The sequence below is a fragment of the Salvia miltiorrhiza genome, chromosome 5, assembly GCF_028751815.1.
Source record: "Salvia miltiorrhiza cultivar Shanhuang (shh) chromosome 5, IMPLAD_Smil_shh, whole genome shotgun sequence".
In the NCBI taxonomy this organism is placed as follows: Eukaryota; Viridiplantae; Streptophyta; class Magnoliopsida; order Lamiales; family Lamiaceae; genus Salvia; species Salvia miltiorrhiza.
The window spans coordinates 54,830,338-54,838,051 of NC_080391.1; the positions used below are offsets into that span (position 1 = coordinate 54,830,338).

The following is a 7,714-nucleotide window of genomic DNA, read 5'->3' on the forward strand; positions in this document are numbered from 1 at the left end:
GAGAATATAACCTAAAGCGTGTAATATGAATTCTATATATATACCACGTGGGCTAAGGAATTTGAAAAGAAGTGATTTGAGGGCTGCCACATAGGATAAGCTTAATCGTATTATAGAATAGATAAGTGGAGTTAAATATATTTTAGATAGAAATGATCTTAAGTGGGGTTTAAATACAATGATCAAATCGAAGTGATGAGGAGTAATATATGCGGAACAGAGGAATGACGTTACCAGGGGAACCACGGGGAGCAGCGAGATGGTTTTCGCCAGAGGAATCACGCTCGCCAGAGGAATCACGCTCGCCAGAGGAATCACGCTCGCCAGAAGAATCACACTCGCCAGAGGAGTCACACTCGCCGGAGGAATGGCTTACACCAGAGAAGCCGCTCTCGCCAGAGACATGGTCTTCACCAGAGGAATCTCCAAAAACGCGGGGAAATCTCCCGCGTGAAAGCGATTTTACTATCATACCCCTGATCACGCAAGGCGCATGCTCCAGTGTTGATTTTACTATTTTTCCCTCTACATGTAATCTATAAATAGAGCTCTACGTGCTCCTTGTAACATTACGCTATCTTTTACTCTCAATACAATAGCAGTTTTTCTCTCGTTCTAGCATTCCGATTACTTCCTTTGTCTTCTCCGATCAATCAAAACTAGGTATAACTCACGATTTATTCACAATTCACCGATTAGATAGATATCCACCCTCTTATGTTTCACCATCTGGCGCCGTCTGTGGGAAAAATGGGCTAGGACGTGAGTTTTGTTCGCCGGCGCATGCAGATCCGAAATTCCGGTCGGATTTGCGTGCGCAGGCACCGATCTAGCTGATAATCTGGTTACCCAAGTAAATCCGAGTCCATAATCATGTTCTCCGGGCCGATCTACCTATAAATCTTTGAGATCTGTGTTTAATTGTATTTTTTGTGCATGGGGAAAGGTGGCGGAGGTCGCGAATTGGGAGATCTGTGTTTATTTCATGCATGGTTGGGATAATTGTGTGCGGTTGCAGTGTTCCTTCGTAGAATTGGTGTTTTCCTTACGGATCTAATGAATCACATCGGTGGATTGGTGGTTGACACTCTGTTTTTGTTGTCCTGGGTATTTCGCTGTTGATTTACGGTTATTTTCCGCATAAGGGTGATAATTATCGGCGTTTTTCATGTTTTCTCGGATAATCTTCGTTTTATACCATGTCTAACATGTTCTACTAGCAATCTGATGGGTTGATGTGTTGATTCTGTTGTTTTTGGGTTTCGTGGTTGTTTTACTGCATGATCGTGATAATTATGGGTCATGATTTTCGTATTTCCCCGTATAATCCTTATTTTCTACCATGCCTAACGCATTTCGCTAACGAATCTCTTGGTTGTTACTGTGTTTGTATCCATCTTCGAGTTTCTTCTTAATGTGGCTCTGCTGATAACTTGTTTCTTCTGCTGGATCTTAATACGAGTTCGAGGGAAAAATCTCTGTCGTTCATATCATTTTAATTCAATCTATGCCCTGGGTTTATTTCCCAGTGTATAGAGATATTCTGAGGGGGAATTTTTAACGGCCTCCGCGCCGGTGTTCTGGATTTCTTATCTCGGGAATTTCGATCATCAAAGGAGGATCGATTCATTTGTTATCTGGATTTTTCTCACATCGTTTATGTGTAGGTACCATGGGTTCTTCAGACGCTCACCGCACTTTGGAGAAGGAGTTTGACTCCGCTGCTCACGCTACTGAGGTGCCGACCTCATTGTTCAACGGTATGCAGGGCAGCACCGCCTTCACCACGCCGCCGGGCTTTCAAGCTATCCCAGCCACCCCGCTGACAGGGCTGAATGTTCACACCCAGAGATCTGCTCTGATAACCCCGGGTTCCGATATGCCAGGCTTGGCCCCTACATTTGGTGGGGGACCGCTCAACTTCGGGCTGTCCGCCATCCCCACTGCAGCTCCTCTGGTAGGAGCGACCAATCCACAGGGCACTGAGGCCCCGCCCCCCGCTGCTCTGGAGGCAAACAATCCGATAACCAACAAACAGGCTGTGATGCCTGGGGAAATGCAGAAGGTCCCCGCTGACAGAGAATTGGAGAGAATGCCAGAGGGGAGTCGGGGGGTTGACGAGTCTGATAGTCAATCCGTCTCGCTTGTGTTCGAGGAGGAAAGGCCGAGGGAGAATGCACGACTGAAAAACCAAGTGTCGCAACTGAAACACCAGCTCGAGAATCTAGAGAACTCACTAAGGGAGAAGTCCCAGAGGGACGACAGAGCACAGAGATCAGAGAAATCCCATGGGGCAGAGAAATCGTATCGGGCAGAGAAGTCTCGTCGTTCAGAGAAATCACACTATACAGAGAGGTCAGAGGGACGAGAGCTGGAGTATTCCTCTGGCAGGCCAGGGCACAAGGGTCACAAACGCCACCACGCTCACGACTCCCCGAAGGAAAGACGGGAACATGGGAGATATAAGGAGGACAAGAGGGCTAAGACGTCAAGGTTCCCCATCAACAGTCGCAGTCCGTTCTCAGATGACATTCTAGCGGATACCCTGCCGCGAAGCTACAAACCCATTTCCCTGGACTACGACGGTACCACTGACCCGGAGGTACATCTCAATCGGTTTGAGGGATTGGTTACTTTACACATGTACACTGAGGGCATCAAGTGCCGAATATTCTCCACTACGCTGACTGGCCCCGCCCAGCTGTGGTTTGGGACGCTTGCCCCAAATTCCATCCGTTCGTTTGAGGAATTACAAGTGCGTTTTCTGAGGCAGTTCGCGAGCTCGCGAAGAGTAGGGAAGTCAGCTCTTTCCCTGATGGATATCAAATAAGACCAGAATAAAACACTGCGGGAGTATACTGCCAGATTCAACCTAGCCGCCCTGGAGGTGCCAGAGGCGGAGTCGCAAATTAAGAATTGCGCTTATGTCAGAGGACTAAAATCGGGCTTATTCTTCGACGAACTACAAATCAGACCGGCCAGGGATTTCGACGACATTATGGGAAGATTGCCAGGCTATTTGCAATTGGAAGACGCCAGGATGGCGCGGAAGGCGGAAAATGACAAGCACAAAGCCAGAAGAGCTGAAGCTGCGCCAGAGTCAAATACAAGACACCAGGATAGGGCACCATTCAGAGGGTTGCCTCCAAGGGTACTGCCACCTCTGGGAGAGATGCCACCCCGGCACCAGCATACGGTGAATGAAGTCACGCGATTTACTGAGTACACGCCCCTGAACAAGCCACATGAGGAGATTTTCCACTTGATAAAGAACCAACCATTCTTTCGGGCACCAGGAACTTACCGGGATGGGCCGCCGCATGAGGGGCCCAACAACAAGCTATGCGAATATCACAATACCTACGGACATTATACTAAATTTTGTGGACATCTTAAGCACCAGTTGGAACTACTGGTGCGCCAGGGAAACCTCGATCAATTCATCGACAGAGGAAACGAGGGCCAGAGGCGGAACCAGGGAAATGATCAGAGGGATCATAGGGATCAGAGAGATCATCGGGATCAGAGAAATAACCGGGACCAGCGACAAGAGCAGGAATGATGAAATTATAGACCGAATACTCTTTTTCCCCACAGGGGTTTTAACGAGGTTCGGGGCCATGATATCAATAAAATTGGATACGTGGTTCTAGGGAATTCCCTAGTGTTGTCTCGTTTATTTTTCATTATCGTTTTTTCAAATTGCATATTTTACTTAACATGTTCATGCAGAGACATTGCACATGTCACCAGAGGGGGGAGTAGGGTGTATACCCGTAGTCCCCAATTTACAAATTCAAAATTACTTCTCAGCAAGTCAAGGGAAAAGCAGAGGGATCATGCTGCCAACAGAGCAGAGGAATCATGCTGCCACCAGAGCAGAGGGATCATGTTGCCAACAGAGCAGAGGGATCATGCTGCCACCAGAGCAGAGGGATCATGCGGCCAGCAGAGCAGAGGGTTGCATTTAATCGTAAGCCGCGAAAGTTGGTTGCGCCATCCAGGCCCTCCATGCTCCGCGCAGAGGTTACTACTTAACCGTAAGCCACGAAAGTTGGTTGTGCCATCCGGGCCCTCCATGCTCCGTGCAGGGTGTTCTCTTAACCGTAAGCCACGAAAGTTGGTTGTGCCATCCGGGCCCTCCATGCTCCGCGCAGGGTGTTCTCTTAACCGTAAGCCACGAAAGTTGGTTGTGTCATCCGGGTCTTCCATGCTCCGTGCAGGGTGTTCTCTTAATCGTAAGCTGCCAAAGTTGGTGGCGCCATCCGGGCCATCCATGCTCCGCGCAGAGGGTTACTATTTAATCGTAAGCCGTGAAAGTTGGTTGCGCTATCCGGGCCTTCCATGCTCCGCGCAGAGGGTTACTATTTAATCGTAAGCCGCGAAAGTTGGTTGCGCTATCCGGGCCCTCCATGCTCCGCGCAGAGGGTTACTATTTAATCGTAAGCTGCGAAAGTTGGTTGCGCCACCCGGGCCCTCCATGCTCCGCGCAGAGGGTTACTATTTAATCGTAAGCCGCGAAAGTTGGTTGCGCCATCCGGGCCCTTCATGCTCCGCCCAGAGGGTTACTATTTAATCGTAAGCCGCGAAAGTTGGTTGCACCCCCCGGGTCCTCCATGCTCCGCGCAGAGGGTTACTATTTAATCGTAAGCCGCGAAAGTTGGTTGCGCCATCCGGGCCCTCCATGCTCCGCGCAGAGGGTTACTATTTAATAGTAAGCGGCGAAAGTTGGTTGCACCCCCCGGGTCCTCCATGCTCCGCGCAGAGGGTTACTATTTAATCGTAAGCCGCGAAAGTTGGTTGCGCCATCCGGGCCCTCCATGCTCCGCGCAGAGGGTTACCGTTTAATCGTAAGCCGCGAAAGTTGGTTGCACCCCCCGGGTCCTCCATGCTCCGCGCAGAGAGTTACTATTTAATCGTAAGCCGCGAAAGTTGGTTGCGCCATCCGGGCCCTCCATGCTCCGCGCAGAGGGTTACCATTTAATCGTAAGCCGCGAAAGTTGGTTGCACCCCCCGGGTCTTCCATGCTCCGCGCAGAGGGTTACTATTTAATCGTAAGCCGCGAAAGTTGGTTGCACCCTCCGGGTCCTCCATGCTCCGCGCAGAGTGTTCAAGCTTGGATGGGAAGCAGCAAAGGAATGCTTGGATGGGAAGCAGCAAAGGAATGCTTGGATGGGAAGCTGCAAAGGAATGCTTGGAGGGGAAGCAGCAAAGGAATGTTTGGATGGGAAGCAGCAGCGAAATCCTCGCCAGAGGAGTCAGCGAAATCCTTGGCAGAGGATTCAGCGAAATCCTTGCTAGAGGAGTCAGCGAAATCCTCACCAGAGGAGTCAGCGAAATCCTCAAAACAGGAGTCAGAAAAATCCCAGAGAGGAAGATCAGAGAAACGCTTGGAGTAAACACAGCGGGTCAATCCAAAGACGTTCCCAGCAGAGGGATCACAAAGACTTCAACAAAAATAGAAATCATACCATACTTTACAAAAACATACATCATAATGGGAGATCCGGGAATGCAAGCTCAACATCAAAATGACATAAAGCGAAAGAAAGCAGGACCAGAACAGAAATCTAAAAACGAAACAAGCGGTGAAGAAATTTCATTTACAAATGCCAAAGAGGCAGACTATACATCAAAAGCCAAAAATAGGTACTAAGTTTTTACAAATTAAAAAGTTACAAAAATATCCATCAAGTCAAATAGGGAGATTAGGGCCATCAGGGAGGAGGAACGGAGGAGCCTGGAGCAGTATCAGAGGGCTGGGAGGCAGCAGCAGCAGAGGGATCCGGGACAAGTAGGGGTGAGCGTTCGGTTATATGGTTCGGTTTTTGGTAAAACCAAACCAAACCATATTTTTTTATCGGTTAGGAAAAAAAACCGAACCAAACCGAATTAACCGAACAACCCGAACCGAATTAACCGAAATTTTTTTAATCAAAACCGAACCGAACCGAAAAACTGAATTAACCCGAAAAAACCCGAAAAAACCGAAAAACCAAAAATTCTGAAACAAAACCGAAAAATCCGAAAAAATAGTAAAATTAAAAAAATATGCTCAATTTTTTTTTTTTACATATTTTATCATTATCCATCATTCATTTAATCATTTCAAGAACATACATGTATATATAACAACCTAATAATTAAAATTTGCATAAGTATTGAATCCATTCATCACACTCACCAAAATAAATACTAGAACATCCATAGCCAACAAACTAAAGAGTTTCTAAATATCCATCAAATCAACAACAAATTAGCATCAAATGATAAAGGAAAGAGTCCATAATTTCAATGTTCACAAAACCACAAAACTCAAAATCAATAAACATTCGTCTAATCATCTTCAATAGCTTTCAAGTCCCAACAAATAATGGAGATTGATTAATTTGTTGGAGCTTGCACTACCAAATTTTGCATGCCTACAAAAATTAACAATAATACAAATTAGTTGTATATCATAAAATTGAAAGCATATAAAAAATGTAGTTTAAATTTTGATATACCTTGTTCAATTTTTTGGACATCTTCATAAAGTTCCTCAACATCAACTGCGGTAGGAGAATTGCGAAGCCAATCTTGACCACAAATGAGAACCTCCACAACTTTAGGACTTAACGAACTCCTAAAAGGGTCAAGTACTCGTCCTCCAGTGCTAAATGCTGCCTCTGATGCTACAGTTGAGACGGGTACTGCCAAAACATCACGAGCCACTTGGGAGAGAACGGGATATTTAGATTCATTTGTTTTCCACCATGATAAAATGTCAAATTTTGGCCCACCATTCTCAGTATCTTCCTTAAGATACTTATGAACATCATTACCATCCTTATGGTGAAATGTTTGGTATATATCCCCCAACATTTTCATCGCATTCTTTATTGTCTCACTATCATCAACTTCAACACTTGGCAACTCAATTTCTCTATGCTCATCAATATTTTCTGTAATAATTGGTTGCTTGTAATCACCACACATAACAACCAATTCATCTTCAACTTCTTTTGCCATAGAATCACCCAACTCATCACCATACATACCCGTCAAAGCAAGTTTCACCCATTTCATTTTATATCGAGGATCAACAACAACAGCAATGAAAACCAATTTATTCATCTTCTTTGGATGTCCCCAATACTTGTCAAACTTTTCTTTCATATTTGTTGCCATCTTGCTTAGTTCTTCATCTTTGCCAAGTATAAAAGCTTTCAACAAAATTTGCACCTTATAAATCTCATGGAGAAACAATTTAGATGTAACATACAATGATCCAGAAATCTTGCAAGTTATCTCATAAAAGATTTTCAAAAAATTGAGCATATTTCTTGCTTTCATCCAATCATACTTATTAGGCACCCCCCCTCCATCCTCACATGCAAGATCAATTCCATATGTCGGGTCTAACACATCAAATCTAGCAAATGCTTTCTCAAATGTTATTGCAGCCTCCAACATCAAGTATGTGGAGTTCCATCGAGTAGGAACATCTAAACACAACAAACTCTTACTTGTAATTTTTTCAAGCTCACAACATTCCTTGAACTTAAGCAATCTAGCACCAGAATGTCTAACAAACCGAACAGCATGTCTAATCTTTTTCACAGAAGACCCAATCTGTTTAAGACCATCTTGCACCACTAAATTAAATACATGAGCCATACATCTCATATGCATATGATCACAATTTCTAATGTTTTCCCTCCATTGACTAACA

General features: G+C 45.4%; 1 long non-coding RNA gene across 1 annotated transcript; it reads right to left on the reverse strand.

Annotated features, from left to right (window-relative positions):
- Positions 1-6,234: 6,234 nt before the first annotated feature.
- LOC131025159 (uncharacterized) lies at positions 6,235-6,778 on the reverse strand. Its single transcript, XR_009102097.1, has 2 exons — positions 6,507-6,778; positions 6,235-6,422 (listed from the first exon to the last, which is right to left on the reverse strand). It is a non-coding gene; the product is annotated as an uncharacterized LOC131025159 (long non-coding RNA).
- Positions 6,779-7,714: the final 936 nt, after the last annotated feature.